The sequence below is a fragment of the Nannospalax galili genome, unplaced genomic scaffold (genome assembly GCF_000622305.1).
Source record: "Nannospalax galili isolate Female #2095 unplaced genomic scaffold, S.galili_v1.0 scaffold1415, whole genome shotgun sequence".
Lineage (NCBI taxonomy): Eukaryota > Metazoa > Chordata > Mammalia > Rodentia > Spalacidae > Nannospalax > Nannospalax galili.
Window position 1 is genome coordinate 353940 of NW_008336308.1, and position 6143 is coordinate 360082.

Below are 6143 nucleotides of genomic sequence, written 5' to 3' on the forward strand. Positions count from 1 at the left end.
CATAGTTGAATATTTTGCAAAGAGTATACTTTCATAATTTATCCATTTTTAATTAAAAAATACTTTATTATTTTTATTTTTTATTTGTATTTGTATTGCTTGCATGTAGGTGAGTGCACCCATATCGTGCAATGCCTATATGGAGGACAGAAGAGTCCATCAGATCCCCTGGAACTGGAGTTATGGACAGTTGTTAGTGTCCATGTGGGTGCTGTGATTCGAACCCAGGTCTTCTGCAAGAACAGTCAGTGTACTTAACCAGTGAGCCATCTCTCCAGCCCTCATAATTTATTCTTGATGTTTTAGAATGCACATTAGTTATCAGCAACTACATATATATGCATTATATATTATGATTTATATATGTACATAATATATATGTATATGATAAATGTGTCGTTAAAACATCAAAATTTATCAAATAATTACATTTGGAGGAAACAAAGGCAACAGAACAGTTTGTTTAATTAATGCTTAATTAATGAATGAATGAACTAATTGTTTTTTGTGGTATTAGGGATTGAACCCAGTGCCTTGTGCATGCTATACAACACAGAACCACATCACAAACCCCAACAACATATTTTTAGGAAGTTTGCTTAAATGAATGCTTTTTTTACTATATATTTCTTCTCACTTGGAGTGGTCCAGGAGAAGCCCAGGAAAGCATAGGTTATTGCTAAACCTCTTGGTTGTCTCCTAAGGCTAGTATGTGGGACCCTACTGCTGAAGACAGGATGTTCTTCAGATACCAGACTTGAAGCAATAGAGCATTAGTTGACCTGGAAGCCTTCCAACCAAAGTTTAAATATCATACTGCTAGATGATGATATGCAAACTGCCAAGGAAGGAAAAAAGCAATCAAAGGTCCAACACAGACCTAAAGCCTAATAACTATAAGGACTGGCATGGCAAACTACCTCTCTTGGTGGAGTAGCATCACTGTTATTTGAGGGGGAGGGTGGCAATCAACAACTATCTAATTGGATTTGAAGCCTGCTCGGTGGGAGTGAACTTATGGATGGCACTGACTCCATCATTTAATTTGTTTCAGATTTCAGTGATATGTTCTTTGTTCTCTTCTCTGATCAAACATTTTCATTGGACACTCTAACTGTTTGAACACTTAAGAAGGCAATGCCAACCTCTTAAGGCTTGCTGAGGATTTGGCCATAGAAATTTAGTTTTAGAGATTGAATTAGGGGAAAGTTAAATTTGTGGGAAATGAAACTTTTTGACGGTACTCAACCAGAAATAAGAGCACCTGGACCTTGAATAAATTCCAACCTCTTTAAATATGATAATATTAAAATCAAATCTTGCATTTGGTGTCATATATAATCTCATGGAAAATTTTCTAGCTGCCAGATATTTTATTCAACATTAACAGATTAAATAATAAAAAGTAATTCATAAAGTTTTGCTTGTAATTAATCTATTTCAGGCACCGCCTGACATGCACAACAAACAAGATGCACATCATATTAGAGACACTGTATATAAGTAGTGATAGCAGTGTAATGATGCCTCTTAGTTTTGATAATTCTATAATTTAAGTATTATTTTTGTGTCCATATGACATATTCTTGACCATAAATAGAACTTTCAACCTTTTCAGGACCATGAAGTGTCCCAACAAGAATCATCTTTCAATAAGAAAGGAATGAAAGTTTATCTGAGGGATGTGAGTGAGTGAGGTTTAATATAGGAGCACTCTCCAGGAATATGCACTCTGCAGTCTCTCGTTCTCTGAAACTTAAGCAGCTGTAGTCATCTGTGTGTATTGCAGTTTGTTGTATAAGGAAACTGTGCTGGTCAGGGTTGAGGAAATACTGGTTTTCTCTCTACCCTCTGTTCCATGACGTTCCATGAGCCTTAGGTGTATAGGTTCCACTGTATTGTGTACATTATGATTGGGCAACTCTCAGATGTATATTCTCTGTGTGTGACCAGTTGTGGATGAGTGGTGTATTGTATCCTTGTCTGTAAATATAACAATTCATATTTCACCTACAGTAAGAAATTTCAGATATGACATATTTAGATCTGGAGTTTTCTGTAGGATTTATGACTTATCCAGCCATGCGTATTTGACTAGATTTATAGTGCCACCTATGATTACCTTCCCATTGAGAGGGATTTAAGTGTAATTAGAAAATTTTTTATTACTCTCTAGATAAAAGTGCCTCTACTACACCAATAGAGATAGTTTGCTGTGCCAGCTGTTGTGGTTAGTAACTAATAACTCTTTTATATTTTAGTAGGATCTCTATGCCTACCACTTCAAAGGATCTCTGGTTAAGATCACAATTGTCTCCATATTACTAATCCCAACTGAGAAATTTATAGTTCATTGTTTTCTTAGGAGGAGGTGAATATTAGTATCTTTCACTCTGTTCCTGAAAAGAAAAATTCTTTGCATGATTTACTAAATAAAATGTAGTTCTCTCTTCAAAAAATTTAAAAGTGTTGGGACATATTAAACTTAAACTGCTTCATGCTTGTCAGAAATTAAACCCACTCACTACATAACTACAACTATTCAATGCTCTCTTGGAATTTTTCAACCAGAGAAAAAAATACCACATCCAGATATTAAAACCACAAGAATTGGAAAATTATATACAAAAATAGTAAACCAGATCACACTTTGAAATTCCATACATTAAATCATGAGGAGTTAGTACTAAAATTTTGCTAGGTTAATTAAAATCAGATCTAAAGACTCTTTAAATCAATTTTTCCAAAGCCCAGGTAAAAAAAATGGCAGAGGCACTTGGACAATTATAAGAAAGAGAATGTTCATTTTTCAGGTAAACTCAGAAAATATTTACAAGCTACAAACCATTGAAAATAGTACATTTCAGAGAAAATAAATCAAAGCAGATAAATGAAGAACATAACCATACTGAGGAATTAAAGAATTCAAGACATGAATTCTTTCTAATTACTAACATATTTTCTTTCACAATGAGAAAAATTCAAGAAAGACTATTTCATGAAATGACAACCTTTGAACATTCATATGGACAGATAAACATCTATTGCCAAAACAATATTTGGAAGGCAAAGCAGTTTGAGGATTCACCCTACCACATACCATGCCTGCTATAGCATAATACTCCCAAGCCTGAAATAACATGAAGTTTACTAAGCAGCCGAAGGTAATACGTTTGCAGTCCTCTGGTCTTATGCACATAAATCATTGTAATCACATGGCAATTTTGAAACTGCAAGAGCACAGAGGTGTGACAGAGGAGAAACCACCTTACCTTGGGAATGAGGTAGTCCCTGAATTTAATGTCACATGTCACTTCATGGGGCAGGTTGATGGGGATGAGGTTAATGTATCTCTGAACCTCATGCACCACGGCATCTGTGTAGGGCATGCTGCTCCTGCCCTGCATGCAAGGACTCCAGTGTCTTCCAACCACATGGACAATCTCCTCCTGCACTTTCACTGGTTTGAAACAGTGAAAAATGGCCATGTAGAAGAAAATTGACATATTTTTCACAGCAATGAGGGGTGACACATGGCACAATGTAATGAATATAGCTAAATTATTATTATCTTTATCATGAAAATTATGATTATTTTCCATTATTGGTACTTATTTTAACTGAAGAATGCAGTTTTATTTAGTTTGTAGTTTTCTGTTTCTTGAGTTAAAATTACATTTAAATGTTCTACTAGATGCTTCAAACTCTTACTTAGCTCCTGAGAGTAATCACTCAGTTAATGGGCACTCATGACAATGATTTTTTTTTCCCTCTGTTCACACTGCAGCATCTACCTGGTGAACAGAGGACTCCATCCTCACTGATGAGCTGAGCAGATTCCAGACCACATGATATTATTTAACTTTGCTTCAGACAATTGGATGGAAACATTCTCAAGTATTTCATGAATAAATAGAATAAGGGGTAAATTTGTGATAAACATGCAGTCTCTCCCTACATTTTTGTTCACTGACACGTGAGAACCAAATTGGTCTTGAGATTTCTGGTACAGTCTCAGTCAGAATTGTATATATGTGACTCAAGGATGGATCTCTGTGAGGCTTTATGTTTCTGTTCAGATCTGATGTTCTAAAGCTCCGTACTCTGTGCCTTGGGTTGATAATTTTATTCCATTCATCCTGAGAAAACTGGGATAGCGTTTTCTCTTAAGATGGCATAATTTAGAGATTTTTGCAATGCTTGACTATATGGAAGAGAGCTTGGCCTACTGATATTCAAAACAAGCCAAGTATGGAACTCTGGGACTCTCATATCTGGGACTACTATATGTCCTCCCTTCCCTTTCTTCCCCTACACTGCGGGAGGCCACCCCACAATGTGACTCGGTTCCAACCCGCAGAACTTTCATGAAGTACCTGGATTGGGGGGTGGGGCCGTGGATGAGGTAAGCGGCAAGAGCAATGGAGACAAGACAGGAGTCTGATCAAGTCTCGTTTATTGAAGCTCAAGCATGAGTTTTTGTAGAGAATGAGAACAAAGGCACACAGACTGCAAACCATTACATCAGTCAGAGCACAAGGGCTCTGATGCACATTAAGGGAGGTATCTCTGATTATAGAAGAATGGAACCGTATGCTAGAAAAGAGAACAAGGCCGTGGACCAAGACTATCTAGCAAGGCTATCTGGCCCCAGCTTCAAGCCAAGGTTTTGGGCCAAGGTTATGAGCCCCGGCTGCAAGCCAAGGCCGTGGGCCCCAGCTGGGTGCCAAGGGCTTCCAGCCACGGCTGTGGGCAGAATGGAAAGTTGCCAGCTGAGGCCTGTCAGCAGTTTTGAGAGGTAGCTGAGACTCAGTTGAACCTCAGGCTCCCAGGTTCCCAACAGGTCCCCCTTTCTATTTTTATTTAAAAGATGAAGTACATGCCAAGACTGGGATGGAAAGACCGTGCCTGTCTTAGGTTGTCCTCTGCCAGAGTGAAAGCTGTTGGGGTGGCCGGCATCCCACTTCCCTCTGAGAGGATCTTACCCGTCATTGGCTAACCGGCCTCCTGAAAGCTCCCGTCAATTGGCCATGGCCTTGGGGAAGAAACGGGAAATACTGCTGTGGCACAGTGTCACTGAGAGAGAAATATAACTGCGGTCCAGAGTCTGGAATCGAATCATGGTCAAGCTGTGTGTAAATTGAATTTTGAATATAGTGATATTGGTGGTTACCTTTACCCCAACCTGTGCTCTGTGCTGAGGTTAGGCAGATCCTAAGTCCCCCCTCCAAGCAAACAAAAGGACCCTAAGGGGACAAGCAATGATTAGAACAACGGTGTGCAAAGCATGTGGAAAAATTAATGAATCACGGAGAGAATCACAGCATTACAGGCAAAGTCAAGAGAGGAGAACGGTGGGTGCCAGGCGGTGGAAACAGTCCATAGGGAACGTGAACAGAGTCCAAAAAACCAGTTCAAAAAAATTGGGAACACAGGATGTGATGATGGATGGTATAGCGATGACACAGGTGGCATAGAGTTCGGAGATGTCGCAAAGCGAACGAGGTGTTTAGGTACCCAACATGTATTGTTAGTATCCTGGGGAAAAAACATAAACATGTCCTCTCCCCCAAATGAGGACAAGGGGGGATGTCACACCAACAGCAATTGTAGTAGCAGCCAAGGCAAGAAGACCTAAAATAGCAGTAATTATTAGACCAATCATGTGTTTACCATGTCGCAGCAATTTTTTGAAAAATTTTAGAATCAGTCTTTGAGCAGGACTGCTAAGGTATATGGGGCTGTGGCTCCATATTGTGACACGGTGCGTGGTGTGTGTGTATGGGGGACACTTTAAGTTGGAAGCAGCAGCCTTTAAAGGTACAGAGGGCTCGGGCTGCGCTCTTTCTGTGGCGCCCCTGCTGCCAGTCATTTTATGCCACACCACAGGCCCGTCATCCCTGGTGGAACTGGAGGGCCATGTGGGCCGCGGTGGGGACAGGAGGCCAGCGCGTGGGGGCTCCCAGTCCCCACCACCACTCAAAAATGTTGGCGGGTGAAAAGAGTAATGCCGCCGCCGCCCCTCCGCTTTTTTTTTTTTTTTTTTTTTTTTCCCTGGGGTTTTTTAAACGGGGGGCCCCACGGCCGTTTGGGGGGGGAGGGGAGTGGGGGGACCTTCTTTTTTTAAAAAACCCCCCACACTC

General features: G+C 40.0%; 1 pseudogene; it reads right to left on the reverse strand.

The window, feature by feature from the left end:
* Positions 1 to 6143, reverse strand: part of LOC103732441 — a 31551-nt pseudogene that overhangs the window by 10050 nt on the left and 15358 nt on the right.